Genomic DNA, 27,554 nt, shown 5'->3' with positions numbered 1-27,554 from the left:
TATAATAGTCAAATGAAACCTACATAGTAATTAAACTTTATTATTTTTAAATTGAGATACTACTAGCTATGACACTTTAGTTCAATAAATTTTAATTTTTTTGTTTATGTATTTTTTTTGTTTTTAGACCTCTTAATTCTTTATTATAGATAGAAGACAGATATATTATGTTCTGTGATGCATTTCTTTTACATTAAATTCTTGATTATAGTATTATGTCATTTCCACAAGATTACAGTTAATTTCAAGTCTTGTTGATGTGGAAAAGAAATAATTGTCTTTTGATGAGATTGGTGTTCTTTTTTTCTCAGTAAAACTGATTTTTAACACTTTGTGTTTTGAAACCTTTTTGAGAAACCAATGCAAATTTTGAAATTTCTCCCTAGAAAAACACACATACCCAGAAATTTGCGTATAGTTTCAAGCAGTTTATTTCCCTCCCAAGCCCATCTATGTGCCACAGATTAAGAACCCCTATTCTAGTTTTTATTTTCTTTAGATGTTAATTCTTTAGGTAGTTGTTCAGATAGTGACCACTAACTCAAAGTATTAAATGCTTAGTTAGTACTAATTACCATTTTAGGTATTGAACAAAAAGAAGTCATTGATTTTTAACAGCTTTAAATATGAATACTATTGCCCTGGCTGGTTTGGCTCAGCGGTTAGAGCGTCGACCTACGGTCCAAAGAGACCCGGGTTTGGTTCCCGCTAAGGACACATACCTCGGTTACAGGTTGTCCCCGGCCCTGGTTGGGGTCTTGTGCATGGCAACCACTTGATGTATCCCTTTCACGTAGATGTTTCTCTTTCTCTCCCTCTCCCCCCCCCCCCCCCACACACACACTCTATCTGAACAAAAAAAGGAAAAATGTCCTCGGGTGAGAATAAATAAATACGAATACTATTTTAACAATGTACTTCATAGTCTATGTAGCTACACGTCAGAGTCCTAAACCCAGCTCCTCAATAGATTTGAAATACAAACTATAATTATCTCATTTACAGAAGCAAATTTATAATATGCCTACTATATTATTTTTTAAAAACAGATTCAACTAATAGTATTACATACAGGCTGCAAAAAATGTTATTCCACTTCAAAAATAAAATCATTTTGGTGTTGGCATCCATCTAGATGGATAATGCCCTAAAGGAATTATATATAATAACAATGTATATCACCTGGAAGATAGTGAAAACTTGAGAGCAATGTGTCAGGTTGGAACTTGATGTAGTGTATATTTGCCAGGATATTCCTATGGCTCATTTGTTAAAACATGTGATGATTTATGCCAGTAATTGCTGCTGTTGGGATGAATGTGTGGACTTTGTGTCTATTCTGGATGTTGTGTTTCTCTCCATCTACACTGTAAGCTCCTGGAGGGCAGGGCTGGGCTCACTGCTCAGTGAATCTCCAATATCCCTAAAATGTGGCCATGAGGTGTTTGCTAGTGATTGTGTTGCTGCTTGAAGAGGACTGATATTGTAAGCTGAATCAGCAACGTTTCAGATGTTTTAGACTATTAAGTTCTTTAAAAAGATTGCAGTCCTGCCCTTCCCGGTTTGGCTCAGCGGTTAGAGCGTCGGCCTGCGGTCCAGAGCGACCCGGGTTCGGTTCCCGCTAAGGGCACGTACCTCAGTTGCACTTTGTCCCCGGCCCTGGTTGGGTCGTGTGGGTGGCAGCCACTCGATGTGTCCCTTTCAAGTCGATGTTTCTCTCTCTCCTTCCTACTTTATCTGAACAAAATATCAAAAAATGTCCTCGAGTGAGGATTAAGAAAAAAAAGATTACAGTCCTTTCAGGCTTGAGTGTTATTGGGACTATTTAAATGTATATGTTTTTTAAAATAATAATATAATTGATTTAAAATTGTTTCAAAGTAAAAAGTGTTTTCAACAAAGGAAATGCAGTAGAATTATTTTAAGTGGCATAAGTTATACGACAAACAGCTAAAATAGTAGTAGAATTATTTTAAGTGGCGTAAGTTATATGACAAATAGCTAAAATGGTTTAATGAGGATTTATATTACTATGTTGTGTATAGGTTATCATAAATCAAATCAAACCACTGAGAAAAAGAATAATTTTATTTAAAGTCTTCCATTTATATTCTTTTCTGTGACTACTGAAGAGGAAGTAAGAGGGAAAAAACATTCTCTTAGTTCTGTTAGCACATTTGTTTCCAGAAACTCAAATTGCTTAACTTACATCATGAAATGTGATATAAGATTTCTATTGGGTGTGTCAATTTTGTCCTGGTGGTAATTCTCATTAGTGAGTAGTATATATCTGTAGCCTAAGTTTCAGCATAGCTCATGCATAGTCACCTTACTGTGTTATGTAAGATTTATAATTCCTTTGCAAAAGGTTAATGTATGTGTCTCAAGCACACTTTCAACTTCCCTATTAATAAGGCCATAGTTCTGTATGCATATACAGTAGATTTTCTGAATCTTAAACTATTAGGTGTTTAAGTTTCATATTTCTTACCTGGGTAGGTGTTGTTCAGTGGTAAGAGCATCATCCGTACACCAAGCGTTCAATTCCCAGTCAAGGGCATGTACTTGGGTTGCAGGTTCCCTTGGGTGAGGATGACAAAAAAATAAATGAATACATTTTATGTTTCTGTAAAAATAATATTTTCCTGTATAATTATAATGGGAAAATAGGACAACTTTATGATCAAAAATATGTTCTGAAAACTAGAGTTAAATGGAATTTCAATTTTCAGTTTTTTGAGGTAACACCATATTGTTTTCCATAGTGGCTGCACCAGTCTGCATTCCCACCAGCAGTGTACTAGAGTCCCCTTTTCTCCAGACCCTCACCAACACTTGTTGTCTGATGATTTGTTGATGGCAGCCATTCTGACAGGTGTGAGGTGATACCTCATTGTTGTTTTAATTTGCATCTCTCTGATGATTAGTGATGTTGAGCATTTCTTCATATGTCTCTTGGCCATTTGTATGTCCTGTTTGGAGAGGTGTCTATTTTGTTCCTCTGCCCATTTTTTAATTGGGTTCTTTGTCTTCCTTTTGTTGAGTTGTATGAGCACTCTCTATATATTGGAAATTAACCCCTTATCTGATGTATCATTGGCAATTATGCTCTCCCATACAGTGGGTTGCCTTTCCATTTTGATGATTGTACCTTTTGCTGTGCAGAAGCTTTTGAGTTTGATGTAGTCCCATGTGTTTATTTTCTCCTTTGTTTTTGTTGCCTTAGGTGATGTATCAGTGAACATTCTGCTGCGTATGATGGCTGAAATGTTGTTGCCTAGAGTTTCTTCTAGGAATTTTATGGATTCATGAGTCACATTTAAGTCTTTGATCCATTTTTAGTTTATTCTTGTGTAGGGTGTAAGTTGATGGTCTAGTTTCATTTGACCCAGTGATCCCATTTCTAGGAATATACCCTAAGAAGCCTGAAACACCAATCAAAAAGAATATATGTACCCCCATGTTTGTAGCAGGACTATTTACAATAGCTAAGATCTGGAAACAGCCCAAATGTCCATCAGTAGTCAAATGGATTAAAAAGCTGTGGTACATATACACAATGGAGTACTATGCAGCTGTAAGAAAGAAAGATCTCTTATCCTTTGAGACGACATGGAGGGACCTGAAAGTATTATCCTAAGTGAAACACTCCAAACAGAGAAAGACAAGTATCATATGATCTCACTTGTTTGTGGAATATAATGAACATAACAATCTGAGGAATGGAGTAGTCCCAGAGACATGGAAGTGGGGTACAGACTGGCAATCCCCAGAAGAGGGGGTGGTGGTGGAGAGATAAACCACAAAACTTATATGCATGTGTGCATGAACCATGGACATGGACAACAAAGCTGGGGACAGGACAGGGAGGGAGGGGGTGGGGGGAATCAATGGGGGAAAAAGGAGAAACATCTGTAACAAAAATTAATAAGCCCTGGCCAGTTTGGCTCAGCGGTTAGAGCGTCGGCCTGCGGTCCGGAGAGACCCCGGTTCGGTTCCCGCTAAAGGCACGTACTTCGGTTGCAGTTTGTCCCCGGCCCTGGTTGGTCGTGCGGGTGGCAGCCACTCGATGTGTCCCTTCACGTCGATGTTTCTCTCTCTCTCTCCTTTCCTCTCTCTCCCTCCCACTCTATCTGTACAAAAAATGGAAAAATATCCTCTGGTGAGGATTTAAAAAATAATAATAATAATAATAATAAATTAATTAAAAAAAAACAAACTAGAGTTAAGATTGAAATTATAAGACAATTGAGCCAAAACGAGAGGAAGCTAAAGATGTGGTTTATAACTATGCAAATGTATGATAACATTATTTAGAGAATTATATGTATATTATTTCATGCTTACTTCTAATCAGTGATCAGGAAAATCACTAAGTAACAGTTCCTAAAAAATGTAATAGCGTAAGCAACATTGTCAGACTGTCTTCTTAGAAAAGATTAAAAATAAAACTTTAGTTAATCAGCATTATCTGCAAATCATGTTTTGTTTTGTTTTGTTTCTCAAGAAAGCTGAGTCGTTAAATCTGTGAGCCTTTTTGTTCAACCTTTTTTGACTATCTTTCAAAAATGTATTTATACATTTTATCACCGTAGTAAGTTTTGTGAACCTAATATAATTGTATCAGATAGGGTTTGCTTGTTTCAAGGGTCAGAACACCACACCCAGAACTGCCAAAGCAAAAATAAAACTTACTCATATAACTAAAAGGTTAAGGATAGGGCTAACTTCCAGAGAGTACTTTTTGTTCATTTGCTAACTTTTATTTCAGTCAGCTTTATTAAAGTATAATTTAGATGCAATAATGTACCCATCATAGGTGTACAGTTTAAATCATTTTGACAGATGTATCCACCATAATAAAGATACAGAGAATTTCACTCACTCCACCAAAAGATTGTCCTGCTTTCCAACTATTCATCCTTCTACCATGTAACCCCTGATCTGCTTTTTGTCACTATAAATGTATAGTGAATGTTGTATTAATGGGATCTTATAATAGGTATTTTTTTTTTGTCTGGCTTTTTTCGACATGTTGATTTTGAGATTTATTCATGTTGTGTGTGGCAGTAGTTCATTTCTTTTTAACTTTAAGAGTCTTACTTATGATTCAAATGTTTTGTTCTATTTCTGGATCTTGTTTGTTTTCCTCTCTGTATTTGCTTAAGTTTTTAAGTTATATAGAAGTAGAAGCGTTAGCTTACATGCTTCCCAGTTGAAGTCTTGAGGGGAAAAAGAAATTATCAAAAATAGAAATATTGGAATTGGGTCTTGTTATATTGGATTAGAGTACTTATCTCTGAAATAATTGCTATGGCCAATGGAATAAAATATAGTGACTCAAAATTTATTAAAGAATTAAGTGTAAGACTTGAAACCATAAAAATCCTAGAAGAAAACATAGGCAGTGAAATCTCAGAAATTTCTCGTAGCATTATTTTTTCTGATATATCTTCTAGGGCAAGGGAAACAAAATAAAAAATAAACAAATTGGACTACATCAAACTAAAAAGCTTTTGCACAGCAAAGGAAACCATCAACAAAATGAAAAGGGAGTCCACTGTTTGGGAAAATATATTCACCAAAGATATATTGGATAAGGGGCTCATCTCCAAAATATATAAAGAACTTATTAAATAAATACCATAAAAAAAACAATCCAGATAAAAAATGGGCAAAGGACCTGAATAGACATTTCTTCAAAGAGGAAATACAGATGTCCAATAGACATAGGAGAAGATGTTCAACATCACTAATCATCAAAGAAATGCAAATTAAGACCACGATGAGATTTCACCTTACACCTGTCAGAATGGCTATCACCAATAATCAACAAACAAGTGTTGTTGAGGAAGTGGAGAAAAGGGAACCCTCGTGCAGCCGCTGTAGAAAACAGTATGGAGATTTCTCAATAAATTTAAAATGGAACTGCCTACTGACCCACTCTGTGAATATATCCAGAGAAACCCAAAATACTAATTTGGAAGAATAGATGCGCCCCTATGTTCATTGCAGCATTATTTACAATAGCCAAGATTTGGAAGCAGCCCACATGCCCATCAGTAGATAAGCGAATACAAAATCTGCAGTACATTCACACAATGGAATACTACTCGGCTGTAAAATAGAAGGGACGCTTACCTTTTGCATTAGCATGGAAGAACCTGGAGAGGAAAAGCCAGTCAGAGAAAGATAAATACCATGTGATTTCACTTGAATCTAATGAACAAAATAAACTAACAAACAAAATAGAAATAGACACAGATACAGAGAACAGACTGACAGCTGTCAGAGGGGAGCTAGGTGAAAAAGGTGAAGGGATTCATAAAAAGAAAAAAGAAAACTCATAGACACAGACAACAGTGTGCTGATTACTAGAAGGAAAGGGGGTTGAGGGTTGGGAGTTGAGGAGGGGCAAAGGGGGGATAAATGGTGACAGAAGGAGACTTGACTTTGAGTAGTGAGCACAATAAAATATACATATGATGGGTTATAGAATTGTACACTTGAAATCTATATAATTTATTAACCAATGTCACCCCCATAAATTCAATACAATTTTTAAAAAATGAAAAAGAAATGTAGTGACTGCCTTAGGACAATCTAGGTCTGTCTCTAAAGTTAGAGTGTGTGGGGGGAGGATGGTACAATGGCTAATTGTATGTGTCAGTTTGGCTAAGTAACAGGGTACCCAGATATCTGGCTGAACATTATTTCTGGATGTGTCTGTCAGAGTGTTTCCAGATGAGATTAATATATGAACTCAGCAAAGCAGATTGCCCTCCTCAATATGGGTGAGCATCTTCCAATCCAGTGAGGGCCTGAATGGAACAAAAGGCAGAGGAAGAAAGAATTTACTCCTTCTTTGTTTAACTGTTGAGCTAGGACATTGGTCTTCTCCTGCACTTAGACTGGAATCTACACTGTCAGCTCCCTTACTTCTTACCCTGCAGACTCAGGCTGGGATGACAATGACTCTCCTGGTTCTCAGGCTCTCAGAGTCAGAGGGAACTAGACCATCAGCTTTCCTGAGTCCCCAACATGCAAATGGCAGATCATATCTTCTTAGTCAGAATCCTGTTGCTTGTATTTCTCTGGAGAACTCCGAATAACAAAGGAAATTTGGTTTTCCAAAAGAAATTTGAAAGGTTATTTTGCCAGAAGAATTAAGAAGAATGAAGGGTGGTAAAACAAGCCAAAAACTTATTTCCACTGTAATAATATATGAGTAAAAATATTTATGCTGGATATAGTAAAACTGAATTTAGGTTCTATTCCTTACCTTTTCAACTCTTAAAGATAATTACAAGTTTAACGTGTATATGTGTGTGTGCATGCATTGATATAGTTATATAGATTGTGGCTAAATCATATGATCTGCATGGGGTACATCTGTGGTTTTTAGATTCATTGACTGTCTCATAGTCTAGTTCTTTCTTCATTCTTTTTCCGTCAGTTTTTATGATGTATATTCTACATCCTGCTTTCTAAGCCTTGATTTTTTTTTTTATTCTTGAGAACCCTTTCTACACACACACACACACACACACACACACATACATACACACACATCTGTCTTTTTAATTTTTTTAAATTTATTGATTTAGAGAGAAGGAGAGAGACAGAAAGACTTATTTGTTGTTTCACTATTTATGCATTTATTAGTTGATCCTTATATGTGTCCTGATCTGGGATCAAACCCCAAACCTTAGCTTATTAGGATGATGTGCTAACCAACTGAGCTACCTGGCCAGAGCAAACTGTGTGTGTGTGGGGGGGGGGGGGCGGGGGTGGCGTGTTTAGTAAAAGGCTATAGCTTCTGCTGCTAAATTGGATAGAGCTGCTTACAATACTCCAGCACTACTTTTGAGAACAACAAAAGAAGAGTCATTTGTTTAAAGACACCAGAGAGCTGTTAGAGAAATGAGAACTAAAGTAGCCAAGACAGTGGAAGCAAAAAACCTGAAAGGACTGATTTCTGCAACCTTTTACCTGTAGGCATTTGTTAATTATCTACAGGCACAAATCCAAAAATTCCAGCTTTAGACTCATATAAGGTCACTGCTGGGATACAGAAAATCCAGTCGGTTTTGGGTGGTGATGTTGAGTGGAGAGGGAACCAACCACATGTCCAGCAGCAGATTCAGAACCTAAGGAGCTATACAGGTTAGTAGATTAAAAACAAACGAAGTTTCAGAAAAGCAGGATGGACTTTATAGTTCCTTTACATGAACCAGAGGCTACAAACTGGCATCTACACTGCTACTTGTTTAAATTAGGTGACCAGCCCCCTTTTCCATCTGCCAGACATCATAAGGCTGTACTCTTTAGAATGAGTAGTATATTTAATCTCTATCATTGTTTTACACATAAATGCAGGAATTCAGTTGAAAATTACAAGGTTCACAAAAGGATAAGAGCATCTGACCATGTTATATGCATGTCATATAAAGCAGCTCAGAGTTGATCCAAATGTTGGAGTTAGATGGACAAGGACTCTTTAATAGCTGTGATTAAAATATACAAGTAGAGCCCTGGCCGGTTTTGTACAGTGGTTAGAGCATCGGCCTGCGGTCTGGAGAGACCCAGGTTTGGTTCCCGCTAAGGGCACGTACCTCAGTTGCAGTTTGTACCCTGCCCTGGTTGGTCGTGCGGGTGGCAGCCTCTCGATGTGTCCCTTTCGTGTTGATGTTTCTCTCTCTCTCTGTCTCTTCCTCTCTCTCCCTCCCGCTCTATCTGAACAAGAAACGGAAAAAAAAGTGTCCTCAGGTGAGGATAAAATACACACACACACACACACACACACACACAAGTAGAGGAAATGAACAATTAGATTAAGCATTTCACCAGAAAATTGTAATCTCTGTAAAATAATAAAATAGAAATTCTAGAATCAAAGGACAAGATATATGAAATTACCAACTTATTAAATGGATTTTGCAGCAGAAGACAGGATTAGTAAACTAAATAACAGGTTGACAATAAATTTTAAAATGGAATCAAAGGCATAAAAAGGAATTTTGGAGGAATAAAACATAGCTAAAGAGACAGGTGGGATTTAAACAGCCCAATGTGTGTATAGTTGGAATCCCTGGAATGAATTAGGTGGGACAGAAGCAAAAGTTGAAGAGATAAAAAGCCAAGATTTTACTAAAACTGATGGAAGACTTTCAAATCACAAATTCATGAAGTTCTAAGAACTCCAAGCAGGATAAATAAATGAAAAACCACATGTAGTCACAATCTAGTGAAGTGATAGACTTCAGAGATAAAGAGAAAAATCTTAAAAACAGGATAAGGAAAAAAGTTGTCAAAGAACAACAATAAGATTGGCTGCTGCATTCTCAGTAGAAATAATGGAAGCCAGGAGAGAGTGATGACATCTTTAAAGCTCTGGAAAAAATTGCCAATGTAGAATTTTATACTCAGATTAATACCCTTCAAAATGTAAAGTGAAAATAAACATATTCCAGAAAAAACCTGAACGAATAAAACCCATGCAGATGTGCATTGGCAAAAATAGTAAACAGTTTTTTGGGGAAATGGAAAATAATACAACATAAACACAGAAATGTAGGAAGGGATGAGGAGCAACCAGAAGGCATAAATATGAATTGGCAAATATTAACATAGTAACTTTAGCCTATTCATAGCAATAATAATAATGTTTTCTAAGGTTAGAAGTGTATATATGATTTAAGTGCATGGCAAAAATAACCCTAATGCCTGGAAGCGAGTAGTGGACTCAGTGTGTTCTAAGATCTACTGGGGAAGTGATAAAAGTAATTATATTATTTATAAGTCAGGAAAACAAGTTAGAATTTCTAAGATAAATATGCTAAACAATGTACATTTAGGAACTAATAGAGTTACTGGTATAGTAGAATATACTTTAATAATCCCAACGAAGATGATAAAGGAGAGAAAAAGGAACATGAAAAACATGAGTCAGATGGAAACTAAGATTAAAATAGTAAACATAATTGTACAGGTACGGGTGATTTGTTTAATCAAAAAAACTAAATGTCCCAATTAAAACTCAGATTTAATGGAATTAATTAGATCAGGCAGAGCAAAGTAAGGAAATTTGACTTGGAGGCTTAGTGTATTTCAAGAAATGTACAAGATAGATATATAAGGTGTCCAAAAAAATGTATACACAACTTTGAACAAGTATAAAGCCAGTGTTTATTAAAGTACATTTTATTTCCAAATGTAACAGAACCTACAGACACCCTTTATACATTTTTTTGGAATGTATTTCTTTATCAGAGTTTGTCAGACTGCAATAAAACAAAACCCACCTATGTACTGCTTATAAGAAATACACCTTAAATTTTAATGGCACAAAAGGTTGAATGCCAAGGATGGAAAAAAAAAAAAACACTATGCAGATGTTAAAAGAAAGTTGAGATGTTAATAATTATAGCAACCAATGTAGATTTTAAGTCAAGAAGCGTTAAAAATAAAGAATATCTAATATTGATACACATCAGGAAAATATAAAAGTACTAAGTCTATACACTTAGTAGTACCTTCCAAATATGTAAAACAAACATTGAAGAAATGGAAAGGAGAAAAGACAAATTTGTAATCATATGATACATTTTAACATATCTTTCTCAGTAATTGGTAGAACAAATCTAAATCAGAAAGGATATAGAAGATTTGAAAATACAGTCAATTACCTAATTCTCTCTCTCAAATAGAAGTACCTAATAAGAAGAAAGATTTTTGTTACTGTGATTTGACATGTCACTGGATACACTGTAGAAAGTGTGATTGCTATTAAGTGTTCACAGAGTCAGCTCTACAATGTAAGGGACAAGACATCTCATATCAAAATGACCTATTTTGTTTATACATAAGACATTTTAGTTACAACTACTGAATCATGAGATATAACTTTACTCACTTTCATTGAACAACCAAGGAAACAATGCCATAATATGTGTTCCATATAGTATGTCCAGTCTAATCCAACAGCCACTATTATTGGTGTAGTTTGGGGAGACAAAAATACTTTTAATTGATTTGGCAATACTTGCCTTTCACATCTCCAGTATACCCAATCCCAAATTCTTTCTACATATTTTGCAGTATATTCTGTTTTGGTTATTTATTTCCCTAATCTAGTTGTATGTGTCCTTCCATTTAGCCTCTATTTTTTGGTGATGTCTAGGTCATGAGGGCATTGCTGTTGTCATTCTCATTTTCATTATCTGAACTCTTGGAAAGCATCTCATGATATTCACAGTGTTAAATATTAAATTAGTAGTATCTTGATACAAAGCACAGCCGTGAATTCACAGAGAAAGTCAGAGATAAACTTTGAACTCTGACATTGACAATGCACCTACAGTGAACTTAAATCTCATCCCTGGGAGTAATGCAGTAGTGGATGATTCATGATGGTGAACTGCAAATCATGGTTGCTAACCTTGGTGCCCAGGAAAAGAAACCAACTATCAGACAGTGAAATCAGTATTGCTTTTAGCCATATTTATTTATTTATTTTTTGGACTGCCGTATCGAGTTTGTACTTCTCTGCAACCTTTGTACCTGTTGCCAAAGACCAGGACTTTGTACATCCAAATTTTGTACATCCCATAGAGGAGTTTCCCAGACTGGCTGGCCACCCCGTGGACCACTCTGATGTTGTAGACTGGGCTCTTGAAAGTGAAACAAAGGTGATAATCCTTGGTAAAGTAGAAATTAGGCATGCTCTCTAAAGATTATTTTTCTGGAGGGATGTTAAAATAACTTGATGAAATCAGAACTGGAGAAAAGTGATCTCACAGATTTTAATGGAATTAATTAGAGCAGGCATGGCAAGGTAAGGGAGTTTGACCTGGAGGCTTAGTGTATTTCAAGAAATGTATGAGGCAGGTATGTAGGGTGTCCAAAAAAATGTATACACAACTTTGAATAATTATAAAGCCAGTGTTTATTAAAATACATTTCATTTCCAAATGTAACAGAATCTACAGACACCCTTTATACATTTTTTTGAAATATATAAATGTTGGTCGTGGAAAATGCCAACACTGGAGCACATTGATAAGGACAGGACAAAGTTCAGTGACCTCTCTGCAGGACCAATATAACTCCCTGTGGAGTCAATGTTATGATCTAAAAGGAGGATTATTTAACCCTTGTACAAAAGGAATACAAAAACAACTTTTAAAATTTTGAATGAATAATAGGGAAAAAAGTGATAGAATATAGGTTTTTGCCCTGACTGCTTGAGCTCCAGTCGGTCCTCTTACTTTGGGAAGAAGCTATCTGTGTCCAGTTAATTATTGTGCCCTAGGAGAAACATGCCAATTTGTCCAGTGAAGAAACTATTTATTACTTATACTTGCTCATCATCATTATTCCAAACAGGCCAGTTTTCAAATGTGATGAGAGAACCCACACCAGCTGATACGAATAGGCTTAGGAGTCCATGTGAGTCAAAGAGCTATTTTGAAGGAATGATCAAAATAGACCAACGTTTTAAAACAGATATGTTGATTTGTCTAGTGATTGTTAGAAAAGTAAGTGATCTGGAAAACACTAATCAAAAACACAGCCCTGGCCAGTTTGGCTCAGCGGTTAGAGCGTCGGCCTGCGGTCTGGAGGGACCCGGGTTCAGTTCTCGCTAGGGGCATGTACTTCGGTTGCAGTTTGTCCCTGGCCCTGGTTGGTCGTGCGGGTGGCAGCCACTCGATGTGTCCCTTCACGTCGATGTTTCTGTCTCTCTCTCCCTTCCTCTCTCTCCCTCCCACTCTATCTGTACAAAAAAATGAAAAAATATCCTTGGGTGAGGATAAAAAAAAAAACAAAACAAAAAAAACCACAAACAATTTGAATGAAATAATAGAGAAAGAAAACCTGATATTTGGAAAACAGGAGTAACTGTAGAACTTAAAAGGGTAGATTAAGAGGGACCATATTCAAAGAAATAATAGAAGAAAACTCACTTGAAGTAAAGAAAAACTCAAATTATCAAATTTAAAGTATATGTCACGGACTGAGTAGAATAAAATTTTAAATTACATACTTACCTATGTAAATATGTTAAATGTATAGACATATCTGCGTAAAATCTGTACCTTAATGGTAAAGAGAAAATGCTGTACCTTTGCATTATAAAATGGCTTGTTTGTAAAGAAAAGAGCATCATATACATTTCTCACTTGCAGAACTGTAAAGTAATGCAGTACGACTACGTTGATTAATATTACAGAAGAAGACAATTTAAGGGTACCATACTAGCCAAAATATCATTTATGCAAGGGGGCTAAACGAAGACTTTTATTTTTTAACAAGTAAGGATATGTAAGAAAGTACCTATTTATCATTCCTGGGGACTTACTTGAAGTATAATAGCCAAAAGAAAAAAATAACAAATCTCAATAAAGGGAAGGACAATGTATAATAATTAGTGGAAGCCAGTATGTCTTAAAGCAGTGATAAGATAATTTTTCATTGTGATGAGTTGATAAAGGACTCTCAAAATGTTACGTGCAATAAGAACAATCCAAAACATGGCACAGAACTACAGTTTTAAACTATTCCAAGTAAGCTGTAGAGGGGCTGGGTGAGGAGAGAGGAGGTCTTCTTAAAATCTTACTTTTTATTTTAAAGTTTTTTCTTTAGTAAGTATATCAATTATGAGGGGATGTAAAACTGGTATTAGTTTCTTGAATATGAGATTCAGTAAAGCCAAGAAGATTTTTTTCAGTTAAGAGAATAGATTTTCCTATTCATGGGGATATGCGTGGTGGGCCAACCCAGACCAAGTAAATCATAATTTTATCAAAGTTTACTTTTTAAGCAATTACTACAGAAAGATACATTATTATTTTTCAATATTTATATTCATTGAAAACGTTTCATGAGCGCTTATATACGATATTGCTGGGAACAGAAAAAGGAAAAGGAATGTGCCCTCTACTGTGGAGGTAAATGTACAAAAACTGCAGGTAGGATTTGATGAGTGCTATATGATAGATGTACCACCCAAGGGGAAGTGCAGCATAGGAAAAAGAACAGTCCTTGGGGAGATCAGAAGACTTAGTGGGGAGGAACTTTACGAGTCTGCCAATGAGCAAGGTGGGAAGGGCGTGCTGGACAGTGTGACATACATTACGGATGAGGGAATGCAGGTGTTTGACCCAGGTTATTCAATCATAAAGTAAAATTCTTACATTGAAATTGCTGTGAAAATTAGATATTGCATGTGTCCCTTGTTGAAAGCAGCTCTGAATACTGGCAGTACTGTTCTGGGTTATGCCTAGATATTTTTAAATTTCAAAAAAGTCAGTAATTGAAGGAATTATGTACAACAATGAGATGTTCACTACAAAATGCCATTAATTTTTTTTTGCGGAGGAGCAAGGATATAAATTTCTTGGCTTATTTTTAAACAGCAGTGAGCTTAGGAGTGGTGACCTCAAAACAGGTCTCACTTCTGCCCACCCTGTTTGGGTCACCTAAGCTAGAGGGAGGACAGTAGTCCAGCTTCAGGAGGAGCCCTGGCTGTCCTGCATGGTTAATGAGACCCGGTGGGCTTGTTAGATGGTATCCACAACCTGTCATTTCGCAGAGAAGAGAGAAGATGGTCAGCTGCTATATCCCTGCGTACTTTTTCCGATATTCTCACATAGTGCCGAGGGGAAGGAACACAGCCCCCGTCAGGGTGGAAGATATTTGCTCCTACTGCTACTGTGCTGAGAAATTTGGTCTTTTCTTACAATCAAGACATCTCAGAGTAAATCTATGTCCTAATGAAGATTTTGAAACTTAAAAGCTAACATTCTGTTCCTCTACTGACTCATTTTGCTAACATCTATATATCACGAGGTTCCCCATAAATGATTGAACTTTAAATATTGCAGATTCTCATGGGAGGTTGGTTTTATTGAAAAGAATCATCTTTTTTGTTTATTTTGCTTATCTCTCGTCTATAATTAGGTAAATGCTGAAGTTCCTATTTTAGGACCCATAATTAATAGCATGTGGTAAGTTTTCTATCAAATATTTTGCATATTGGAAAGCCATAATGCCAAAGTGGCAACCTAAATCATGTTGCCTTAGATAGTTTCTGTTTGCTGTGTTTTTATTACAGACTTTTTTGGTGAAATGATTTGTTTACCTGTTATTTCAAGTTCCTGTCCCTATTAATTGCCCTGGTGCCTAACCGAGGCGTTCCGAACTGACCATCGGTAGGCTTTTCTGGTTAATGCTGGAAGAACAAGCTGCTTATGAGGACCCAACAGAGACGTGAGGAAGGTTTGTGAAAAGGGTGTATTCATCCAGCTCTAATCCTTGTTTTCAGGAAGGCAGTGTCTCTAAGTGTTCCCTAATTAGTAAAGAGATATGGTTGTAAATTCTTGGAGACACCTCTTTTGTAGGACAGAGATGGATGCTTGGCTCGTTTAAATCTTTGTTTTACATGTCTTTTAAGTGAAATTTTAACATGAATATTTAACAATAGAAAATAGGAAAAATGATGTTTTAAATATGTAATGACTGCAATTTTATCAGTATGCTCCACTATATTTCTTTTTTAATATCATCATAATTAGAAACTTAAATATTATAATAAAAAACGGTGTCTACAGAATAAAGGATGGTTTTATTTTTTGTTTTTCGCCTGCTTGTTTGTTCTGTTGATCTCTTCATATACCTAAAATAATGTTTACTGCTATGAAGTCAATTCTTTGGGGTTTGGTAAAATTGCTTCTACCAGTCACCTAGGAAATGTAAGCTGGAGAATGAGGCACTGAAATGTAGGGGTACAGAGAGGAAATATATTGCTTCAATAAACTGAATATAAAACATGATCAGTGAAAACACCTGGAAATCAAATAGAACAGATTTTAGTTATGCTTCTTTTTCAAAGAACCCAAGTGCTTAGCTATTATTGTTAGTACTAGAAAAGTAAGGTGGCAGTGACATTTGAAATATGATAAATAAAAGCCTACAGAATGTCTGCTTCTACTTTTAGCATTTGTCTGATTCCTTCTTCAGAAATTGCATAATGGAAACTACCATAGAGTTAATGCAACTCTAATATACAACCTTCCTTGTTGAAATAAATGTATTCTCTATTACTGTGTAATCATAAAGCCATAGTTATTGAAACCGCCAAAGTTATTGAAACAGAGGGATAGGAGCTTTTGCCTTTATCACCTGTATTATTAATTGGAGATAATTACTGCGGAGCAGCTGGCTGTTGGTTTTAGGGAGCATCAATTGTTCTTCTCACCCAGCTGTTGACTAATAAGGATAGTCAACACATCTGTTTCAACAGCTGGTAATTAACAAAAGCCTAATTGCTGCAACTCTTTTAACATCCAATCTGTGAAAAAGAAGGGATGTGGAAGAATATTATTTACTTTGTGCTTTGCGCTTTCTGAGACCAGTTTCTCTTTTTTCTTTCTCCCTCTACTTTTTTTTCCCCTTACTTTGAACACCACTGCCTTTGTATGGAGCATTGAATGGCAGGAGAACACAATATGGTAATCCAGAGCTTAACTTTTTCAGATCTTTGTTGGTGTTTCTTATTGCAACATTTCTTTGCTAACTTGCAAGATAAAATGGATCAAAAGCATTTTGAGTAGTTCCATACAACAGTTAAAATCCGCAGCAGTGTGCCCTGGGCTGGGTTGCTGTTGTCTGCAGCATCCAAAAGGAAACAGGGAAATCTCTTTTCTTATGCTTTTCAAATGCCTACACACAACTTTCAAGTAATTTCCACGTTCATATACAGAACTTTCGTTTAAATTACTATATATATTGATTGATAGAAATGAAGTCAGGATTAGAAATTCCTCTTCCTTTGGTTGGAAACTAAACTCTCATCTCTTAAAACATTGTTTTTGTTTTGTTTTGTTTTAATGCCTATATGTCAACTTAGATTATGCAAGAAAACTTTTAGCTTATTTATGAAATTTTGCTTGGTCTGTCTTTCTTTAAAATGTGTTTTGGTCTTTTTTTAAAAAAGGCCCTTCATTCAGACAACTTCAATTATTTCTTGTTGATTATTCTAATAGATGAATAGAAAATTTACTGGCTTAGTCTTAGACACTTGAGTAAAACAGTTTCATAAATGAGAGACTTATAAATTAACATTTCTTTTATTTGGATTCTTTCGGCACCCTATTTAATTATGAACTATTTTTAGTAAAATAGCTTTCATATACATAGCCTTGGTGATAAAGCTTGATATTTATGTTTTTTTAATTATAATTTTTGCTCATTGTATATTAATGTTAACATATTTAAAATCTGCTTATTTGTCTCCTATTTTAAATTTTTGCATGTGAAGTGCAACTTAAAATGGTCTCTTCCTTGAAGAATACAGTTTTCTAATTATTGAGGCTGATTTGTCAGTAGCCCTTCCCATAATCTTTTACATTGTCTTTATAGCCTGCATGTATAAAAACTTGTTAATAAATGAAAAACTTATTTTTATTAATTAAAAATCACATAATACTGATTTTCCTGTTAACACATTCGTAAAATTTTGCATTAATGTCAAGATTTTTTTATAGAAAACAGTTATTGTATTTAATTAATTTGCGTATCTGAAAAGTCCTTAACTAAAGTCTTAGTCAAGTTCAGTTGATTAAACTCGCTTCACTAACTTTTCAGTTGGCAATATTTCTATGCAGACAGTTCTTTAACTGTTGTTAGGTATGTTGAAAGGTATAAAAGAAATTCTACCCAAGTGCTTGCCATAGACTGAATTGCAGATTGCATAATTTTAAATTTTTTTGCTGGCAAGACAAGTTTAGTTCAGCAGGTGTTCAGGTGTTGAAGTGTATTATAGATGTAGTGAAAAAACATACATGATCCTGAACAAATAAACAAAATACTGCTGACTAAAATTCTAACTAAATAGAAGGGCACTGGCATGTAGAGAAATGTTTACGACTCAAGGGTAGAGGAGGGGAATATTGTCATTTGGGGAAATGTTTGCTTCTTGAGTTTAAATAAGAATTTAATTTTCTCTGTGTGCTCATGTTCTTAGGTAGTACCAAAGAAAGCAAGCTTAGTGAAAGGAATGTATTGTGCCATGAGAAAGGAGAATGGACTTTTGGGGGAACTCACTTTCCCCCTGATGCTTTAAGTGTTTTCTTGCACATATTTCTTTTTCTTCTTGAGGAAATAACCTCATGAACAAGTGGTGTGGTAGACAGAAACTCAATACTTTCATAGGGGTTCTCTGAGGACTATAAATACTACATGATCAACCTGTTTTCTAGATGTTAAAAAAGACAAATATCATTAAATGATAAAGTAGGTTATTAGTGAAGCCAGTGAGGTGATAGTGATTTTGTACATATCTGTCAAGAAGTATCAGAGGCCAAACATCTAACTAGGTCTAACTAGCAACAAACTTAAAGTCTTAATAGTATTTCTCAAGAGTAGGGTTCATTTAATGAAAAGGTAAAGCTTCCACAGTCTGAATTAATGCAAAGAAATGGTTCAAAACAAATATGTTACATTACTTTTAACTTACAATGTAAATGATATACACATATTTTATGACATCATAAAAATAAAAAATACACAGAGAAGGTTTGAAAGTAAATGACAGTGAATGGAAAAAGAGCTAGAAATTGGAGTGAATGCTATCAGCCCTGAAGCCATCACCGTAGGATACGTGGCATGTTTAAATTTGGAGAAACAGTTGGCAAGTAATAAATGCACAGACTAAGGATTACTTACTAAACTATTAGTCAGGAGCTCCGTGTTTAGATTCTGGTTCTGACACTTGTATTTATAACCTGAAAAACTAAGAGGGATTGTGTAAACCATTTCCTATGAAGTGGTTCTTCCACCCTGTGACTTTTCCCCCCACGATGGGTTTACTCTGTTAAAGGAAGTTATGGAGATTGTTTCAGTTTGTACTTTTCGACATTTTATCAACTAGAGAACTGCATATTTATTATATGTCTTCTCCATTTTTAAAAGTGATACTGTGCAAGCCTTCATGTGTTAAATGGGAAGGTGTGGCAGTTATTGGAGAGCAGACACACGATAAGCTTATGACACAGTTTACCACTCAGCCGTGCGCTCTGCTGTACTGATTCTGCTCATTAAACTGTTTAAAATAGTTTTAGTTCTTAATTTATATTGTTCTTAGTGTAGAACAAGAGAGACTGTTATTTAAAGACAGAAAGCAAGAAAAATACTAACATTGTCACACAAGTTAATATTGACCGTAAAAGTGATGATACTAGAAATTTATCTCATGATGCTCTTAACCATCTGATCAGAATTCTTATGTAACCAATCACTATATCTCAATACTTCCATATAACAATGTTAAAAGAGAAAAGTATTGTTAGCGTGACTATATCCAAATTTGTACTTGTTTTTCATATATTTGGATTTTAGACCGGACAACCCCACAGTGGGTTGTTTCAGAGAAGTGCTTGCAAGTGGCACTCTGAAATCTTTTCTTATATCTTTCTATTTAAAAGCAATTTAGAAAAATTATTAAAATAAAGAAATAAGCCCAATTAATGTCCCAAATATAACAATTCTAAACATAAAATTATAAAGACAGTTTGGTCTATTTTTGCTGGTGTGCCATGTGTTAAATGTCAGTATAGACTTCTTCCTCCTGCAGTGTGGCAGGAAGGCTCTGTAGGGACCCTTCTGCTGAGAATTTGCCAGGTCTAGACAAAATGTAAATTTCATACATTGCTAGACTCATAAAAAAAATAGAGGAAATCTTCCAAAGGTTTTACTTCAAAAAAATGAGAGTTGAACCAGAGATACCCCCTCTCCAATAGTGAGGAAACAGATGGTCCACAGCTGCACCAAGGAAAGACATCTATAGAAGTACAGACAAATCTGGGTTCTCGAGCATCTCCCTTCTCAAACAGTTTGGTTCTTGACCAACTTGTTCAAGGGGGAAAAAATGTTTCAGTTGTCAAACAAAACTTCAGTTCTCACCCCAACAACCCTTTCCTGCTGATACCTGTATGATCAGTCACATATCTCTCAGGGGACAGATGAAGGAGAGAATTTATGAGTAGGAATCAGTTTACTGCTCAACGTCACGTTACTAACATCTCAGGAAAGTGTGCTTTGAATATTTTTGTGGTTTTATTGTTGTTGTTGCTGCTGCTTATTATTATTATTAAATGCATACAGTAAGTCACCATGGATCCTAAGAAGGTTAGTGATAGCAGCAAGGTGAAAAGAAAAGTTGTGAGAACAATGATAGAGCTTAGGCATGTATTCTATATAAGAAAAGTTAAAACAGAATCATATGGGGGCCTAGAATGGGTTAATCCAGTTTACATTATTTCTAGTCGGAAAGAATGATTCTATTTTCAAGCAAATCACTTCTTGAATAGCCTTTGCTGGAATTAATTAAGTTAAAGAACCAAGTTTCCACTGTACTTTGATCTTCACTTACGATCCCAATCCTTGAACTAGCAGCAAGGGTAGGAAGCTGAGCCAGAAACACCAGCATTAATCCAAGCTTCTTAAACTTTTTTGTTGTTGTTGTTGTCAGAGAGAGAGAAACATTGATGTCAGAGAGAAACATCAATTGGTTGCCTCCCATCTGTGCCCCGACTAGGGATCAAACCTGAAACCTGGGTATGTGCCCTGACTGGGAATTGAACCCATGACCCTTCGGTGCACAGGTCAATGCTCCAACCAACTGAGCGACATCAGCCAGGGCCTTGTTAAAATTTTTTTAAGGAACTGTCTCCCCTGGTTCCCTGATGAAATAGACACAAACACTTCTTAGAGGAAGACATCCCCAATTTAGTCCAATAGGATTCCCATAGATGATAATCAGGAAAATACGAATTCAACAACCAAACACCAATCAAGCACATGAGGAAGAAAACCATCATGAATGAAAATCAACAGACACAACAAACCCAACATAAAAACACGCATGTGTGCATGCACACACACACCAAACAATAAAGGTGTCTAAAGAAGAGATATTATGAAATGCTTCAAGGAATATTTAAATAAATAGACTAAGAATCACAACCATGAGTAAACCAGAAATGTTTTCTAGGAAACACCATGCAAATCTGAAAAAGAATCACATCAAGTTAAGAAAAAAAAAATTTTGAAGTGAAACAGTGTAAGAGAAGTTAATACCAGATTACACACAACTGAAGAAAGAATTAGTGAACTGGAAGGCATATGAATTGCAATATATCTGACAAATTATCCATATTATAATACTGATAGATGAGACAAAGTTAGGAAATTTAGAGTAAGATAATGCAACAAACATTTAACTGGGGTCATGAGAGACTATAGACAATTTAGGAAAAGTGTTATAATAATAAAAAATGACTGAGATTTTTCTAAAACTAATAAGATATTCATCCACAGGATAAAAAGGAGATACACACCTATTCACATCAATGATCATAATGAAATAGAATTCTAACATCAAAGAAAATAATCAGTAAGTAGCCAGCCAAAGGAAAAAGACAGATTACTTTTGAATAAGCAACATTTAGGCTTTATAGATGTCTTCTCAATAGATCAATGGAAATCCGAACACATAATGTTTTCAGCGTGCTGAAAGGAATACCCAACATGGATATCCTCCAAGAATAAATATGAAATAAACATTTTCAGATAACTAAAAGTTGAGTTAGTCATCTTTAGCTTCACATTAAAGAAACATTTAAGAGCTGTTGTTTAAAATTAGGAACATGATTCTGTAAGGATCCTCCCAAAAGGGAGTAATGAAGTGTAAAAGAAAAGTGACAAATATACATGCAGGCTGTCATAATAAAATAATATTAATAATGTTCTTTGAGGTTTAAACCTAAATGTAATGAATAAGAACACATGTTTTAAAGTACCTAATAAATAGGGAGGAGGGTAGATAGAGTTAAAGGGCTTTAATTTCCTGTCCTTGTCCAGGAGTATTAATATTAGATTTTTATGTCAGTCTTATATTTTGTAGTTTCTGAGATAACCACTAAAAGAATGTAACGGAATGTACAACATTAAAAATTAAGAGAGGGAAATGAGATGACTATAATATAATCAATCCAAAAGATAGCAATAAAATGTAATTTCAAAAGAAAAAAGTAATGAAACTAGTGGGATAAATAGAAAACACATAATAAGATTAGATATTTAATCCCAAATTTATTGGTGTTTACATTAAATTTAAGAGGATCAAATGTTCCCGTTAAGAAACAGTATTAGACTAGAGTCAGAAAAAGACAAATACAATATGATTGCACTTCTATGTGGAATCTAATGAATGAAATAAGCAAACAAAATAGAAATGGACTCAGATACAGAGAACACACTGACAGCTGCCAGAGAAGAATGGGGCTGCGGGGATAGGTGAAAAGGGTGAAGTAGAGTGATTGCCAGAGGAAAGGGGGGAGGGGTGGTAGAAGAGGGGAAGGGAGGTAAATGGTGATAGAAGGAGACTTGACTTTGGGTGGTGAGCACAGGATGCAGTATGCACATGATGTGTTGTAGAGCTGTCCACTTGAAACCTGTATGGTTTTACCGACCAATGTTACCTCAAAAAATTCAATTTAAAAAGTGTTAGACTGGAAAAAAAAATACTATATATATATTCATTATATCTAAACCTAGGCATATAAAAGAGATTGAAATAAAAAAACATGTAAAGATATGCCATGCAAATACTAATAAAAGCAATTTTGTTGAAACTATATTAACATCAGATTAACTAAAAATAAATTAACAATTTAAAGTCACAGGGTATTTTCAGTTTGTTTAGCTTTGTATAGAACAGGTGAAAGCATGCCTCCCTGGCAAGATGGTTTCCTGTCACAGTGCATGATCATACTGCCACCATTAACAGTTTTTCCTTCCTGTCATTACATGTCCTGAAGAAACTCTTCTAGAACAGTGTGAATTTCAGGTATTTTGTTTCATTACCTTTAGAAACATATTCATTTTAGGCAGAATAAATGTATTGAAAATGTGGTCAGCATTTTCATTTTTTACTTTTTCAGGTACCTAGCAATTTAACCAAAACTTATAATGACCAATAGAGATATTCTGGGCTTTATGCAAACCTGTAGTCTCTGATATTCTAGATCCATAGTCTGCAAACTATGGCCTCTGGACCAGCTGCCTGTTTCTGTAAATAATGTTTTATTGGCACATAGCTATGCCTATTCATTTACATATTGTCTATGACTTCTTCTATCTACAACAGTTGATAGTTGCAATAGACAATAGCTCACAAGTCTAAAATATCGACTATCTGGACCTTGATGACCCTACTCTGGACTACCATAGGACTTAAACTTGCACTTTAAGCCTTATCCCTTCAACCTTTTTAACCTGTTACTTGGTACAATACTATTCTTTACTGACATCAGTTTCCACAATAACTTAACATGAAATGATCAATTGTGTCTATTATACAGCTTGAATATTTGTTCACTTTGATGTGCCTATATTGTAAGCCATCTCATTTTATCCTGGCCTAATAGTCCTGTGAGATGGGTATAATCACCCTCATTTTACCAATGACAAAATTGAGGTTTAGGGACTCTAACTTATTCAGAGTTATAGTTGTAATTGCTGGTAGCCAAGTTTGCTTTTAAGCATTGTGCTCTACTCTTTCTGGCATACTTCTCTCAACTTTCCCTTCTCTGTTTCATGGGTTCTGTTTACTGCCCATGGATCATTTTCTGCCTATGAATGTTTTAATTTCTGCTTCTATTGCAAACGCTTTCATTTTCTTTCTTTTATTTTTTTTAGTTTAATTTAATTTTCTTTTTTCCATCAACTTCTATCCCCTCTATGTCCTCTACCACCTCCACCCATCCTTCATTCCCACAATCACCATTCTGTTGTCCATGTCCATGAGTTCGCTATTTCTTTGCTCAATTCCTACACATACACCCCAGTCCCCCCACCTTGAGTTGTATGCCTGCTGTCTATGAGACTGCCTGTGTTTTGCTTGGTACTTCAGTTTGTTGATTCAGTTCTACATATGAATGAAATAATATGGTACTTGTCTTTCTCTTATTGGCTTATTTCACTTAGCATAATGCTCTCCAGGTCCATCCAAACTGTCTTAAAGGGTAAAATTTTCTTCCTTTTTATAGCAGAGTAGTATTCCATTGTGCAAATGTACAAAATTCCATTTATTTTACCCACTCATCTACTGATGGACACTGGGCTATTTTCAAATCATGGCTATTATAAATAAATCTGCAGTGAACATAGGGGTACATATTCTTTCTAATTAGTGTTTTGGTTTTCTTCAAATAGAATCCTAGAAGAGTAATCACTGAGTCATATGGCAGTCCCATTTTTAATTTTTTGAGGAACCTCCATACTGCTTTCCACAGTGGGTGCACCAGTCTGCATTCCCACCAACAGTGCATGAGGGTTCCCTATTCTCCACATCCTTGACAACACGTTGTTTGTTGATTTATTGATGATAGCCATTCTGACAGATGTGAGTTGATATCTCATTGTGGTTTTAATTTGTATTTCTCTGATGATTAGTGACATCGAGCATCTTTTCATATATCTTTTGGCCATTTGTTTGTCCTCTTTGGAGAAGTGTCTATTTAGGTCTTTTGCCCATTTTTAAATTAGATTGTTCTGTTTTGTTGGTTTTTAATAATATGGCTTCTTTATATGTTTTAGATATTAACCCCTTATCAGATGTATCATTGGCAAATATATCCTCCCATTCAGTGGGTTGTCTCTTCATTTTGTTGATAGTTTCCTTTGCTGTGCAAAACTTTTTAGTTTGATATAGTCCCATTTGTTTAATTTTTCTTTTGTTTTCCTTGCCCAATATCAGAAAAAAATATTGCTATGAGGAATGTCGGAGATTTTACTGCCTATGTTTTCTTCTAGAATTTTTATGGTTTCAAGTCTAACATTTAAGTCTTTAGTCCATTTGAGTTTATTCCTGTGTGTGGTATAAGAAGGTGTCTAGTTTCTTTCTTTCTTTTTTTTGCATATAACTGTCCAAATTTCCCAACACCATTTATTAAATTGACTATCTTTAGTCCACTGTATGTTTTTACCTTTTTTGTCAAATATTAATTGACTATAAAGGCATGGATTTATTTCTGGGCTCTCTATTCAGTTCCATTGATCTATATGTCTGTTTTTATACCAGTATCATGCTGTTTTGATTAGTATGGCCTTATTGTATAGTTGATAACAGGTAACGTGATTCCTTCAATTTGACTCTTCTTTCTCAAGATTTCTGTTGCTATTCCTTCCGTTTGTTTGTTTTTCTTATTCTCACCCGAGGACATTTTCCCATTTTTTTGTTCAGGTAGAGTAGGAGGGAGAGAGAGGAACAGAGAGAGAGAGAGAAACATCGACGTGAAAGGAACACATCGAGTGGCTGCCACCCGCATGACCGACCAGTGCCGGGGACAAACTGCAACCGAGGTACGTGCCCTTAGCGGGAACCGAACCCGGGTCTCTCAGGACCACAGGTCGACGCTCTAACCGCTGAGCCAAACCAGCCAGGGCTCCTTCCCTTTCCTATATCACTAAATCATAGTGCATTTATGACTGCTTTTGAATCAGAAATCTGATCATCTTTGACGGAGACGTGGGATGAGGCCAGAAACAAAACCCGTAAGGAATCAGCCTTAAAGATTAATACAATACACTTTGGTAATAAACCATACATAGTAAGCTATCCAGGTGTTTCTGTGAAGGGGAGGTGTAATTTAAATCTGGTTATTTTTAGATATCCTTTTATAAGATATTTAGTTATGTTTCTTAACCTGCTTCTGAGTCTTAAAAGATAAGTACTAAGAGGACAATAGATATGTTTGAGCAATTGTCTAATTAGGCCTGTTGTTTGAAAATATCTAATTAGATATCTTATAGATGTGTTTAATAATGTAGTCTATATATTCATAGTTACTCTGTAAAACAATTCTGTTAAAACAACTAACATACATATTAAATTATACCATGTTGAAATGCAGTCTTATATAGTAGAATAAGCAATGTTTTTTGGATACTTGTGTTCTAGTTCCCACTGTCCTTTCTAACCAGTTGTGAGACCTTGGACAGTTTCCAAATGTTTCTCTAAACATGTTGTATTAGCAACAATTTTCTCACCTAGAAAAGTAGGGGACTCTATTACCTCTAAGATCCTTTTCAGGTCTAAAATTATTTGGTTCTGTGATTTAATTTGTACTGTGTGTTTCTTTCTTTAGCAGATATCACATACAAGATCAAATGCCTCTGTTCTCTGATAAAAAACAGAGTTCCATTAATGGTCTTGGAGTTACCAAAGGAAGGCTTAACTATATAAAACTATTACCATTAAAAACACATTCAAACCAAATGTAAGATTTTAGAGTAAGATAAAAATGGTTTCTCTGCAAAATCCAAAGCAAATAGTGTTCATTGATATGAACAGTATAGTCTTTTCTTTGTCTAGCATTCTAAATTGCTAGAAAAAACTCTAAGGAAACAGTTAATTTCTAATACAGTAGCAGTACAAATGGTTGTCCTATTTACATGGCACTGTTTAAGATATATACTTTAAGAATAATGAGACGTTTAATTATATGACTAACCCAACATTAGTTAGCCAAACTTTTTTCAGTCACTTAAGGGAAGTAAGTTCTGGAGATATGATGTATGGTGTGGTTACTAAAGTTAACAGTACAGCATCATATACTTCAAAGTTGCCAAGAGAATAAACCTTAACATCACAAGAAAAAAAATTCTAACTATGTGAGATAATGAATGTTAACTCAGTTTGTGGTAATCATTTTGCAATATATACATACATTAAGTCATTATATTGTACAACCATTACAGTGTCTTATGTCGATTATATCTCAATGAAAGTAGAAAGAAAAAAAGATGTTACCAAAAAAAATTAAGGTAAACTGAGAGGATATTGAAGATCTAAAACATACACTAATTATACTGTAAACCTCTATTATTATCAATTACTCTTATCAAATGATGATTTGATTCATTATTTCACCTGGAATTAGTTCAGCTGCTCCTTTTTGGTGTTTTAAAAAATACCTTTTACATATTGGGAAGCAAGTATGAAAGGTAGTTGGAAGAAACATAAAATTATAGAGTAGTTGGAGACTGCAATCAAAACTTCAGCATTTTCCCTATATTAAAAAAAGAGAGAAAGAATTAAGAATGATATAGTTTTCTTTATTGAATAGAGAATACTAAACAGAAAAGGACATGATGGGGATCTTGTGAGTGGGATGAGGAGATGAGAAAAATTTTAAAACACATTCTGCAAACAGAAAAAATATTTTAGTATTGCTCAGAAGAGAATTGTATTGTTTTAGAGGAGGGAAATATATTGGGTTAGTATCATTTCACATTTTACCTTTACTATATGCTTGTTACAATAGATGATATCTTAGAAGTATAATTGGCCTGATTTTTCTGCATAAAATTTACGATGTGTTTTAAAATCTATACCATCTCAGATTAAGTAAAATAAATTTGGTGATAAGTTTATAAAGTTTGTTTAGAGAGTGTTAAAAGTATAATTGTGATTATATAGGCTTTTTTGG

The 27,554-nt window shown here is 35.1% G+C and overlaps 1 protein-coding gene across 1 annotated transcript in view; it reads left to right on the top strand.

The window, feature by feature from the left end:
• Nucleotides 1–27,554, top strand: part of MIPOL1 (mirror-image polydactyly 1) — a 281,045-nt gene that overhangs the window by 139,895 nt on the left and 113,596 nt on the right. The window lies entirely within an intron of this gene.

The sequence above is a fragment of the Molossus molossus genome, unplaced genomic scaffold (assembly GCF_014108415.1).
Source record: "Molossus molossus isolate mMolMol1 unplaced genomic scaffold, mMolMol1.p scaffold_m16_p_1, whole genome shotgun sequence".
Taxonomy (NCBI): domain Eukaryota; kingdom Metazoa; phylum Chordata; class Mammalia; order Chiroptera; family Molossidae; genus Molossus; species Molossus molossus.
The sequence above is the reverse complement of the archived record's forward strand: the minus strand, read 5'-3'. Positions and strand labels throughout refer to the sequence as shown.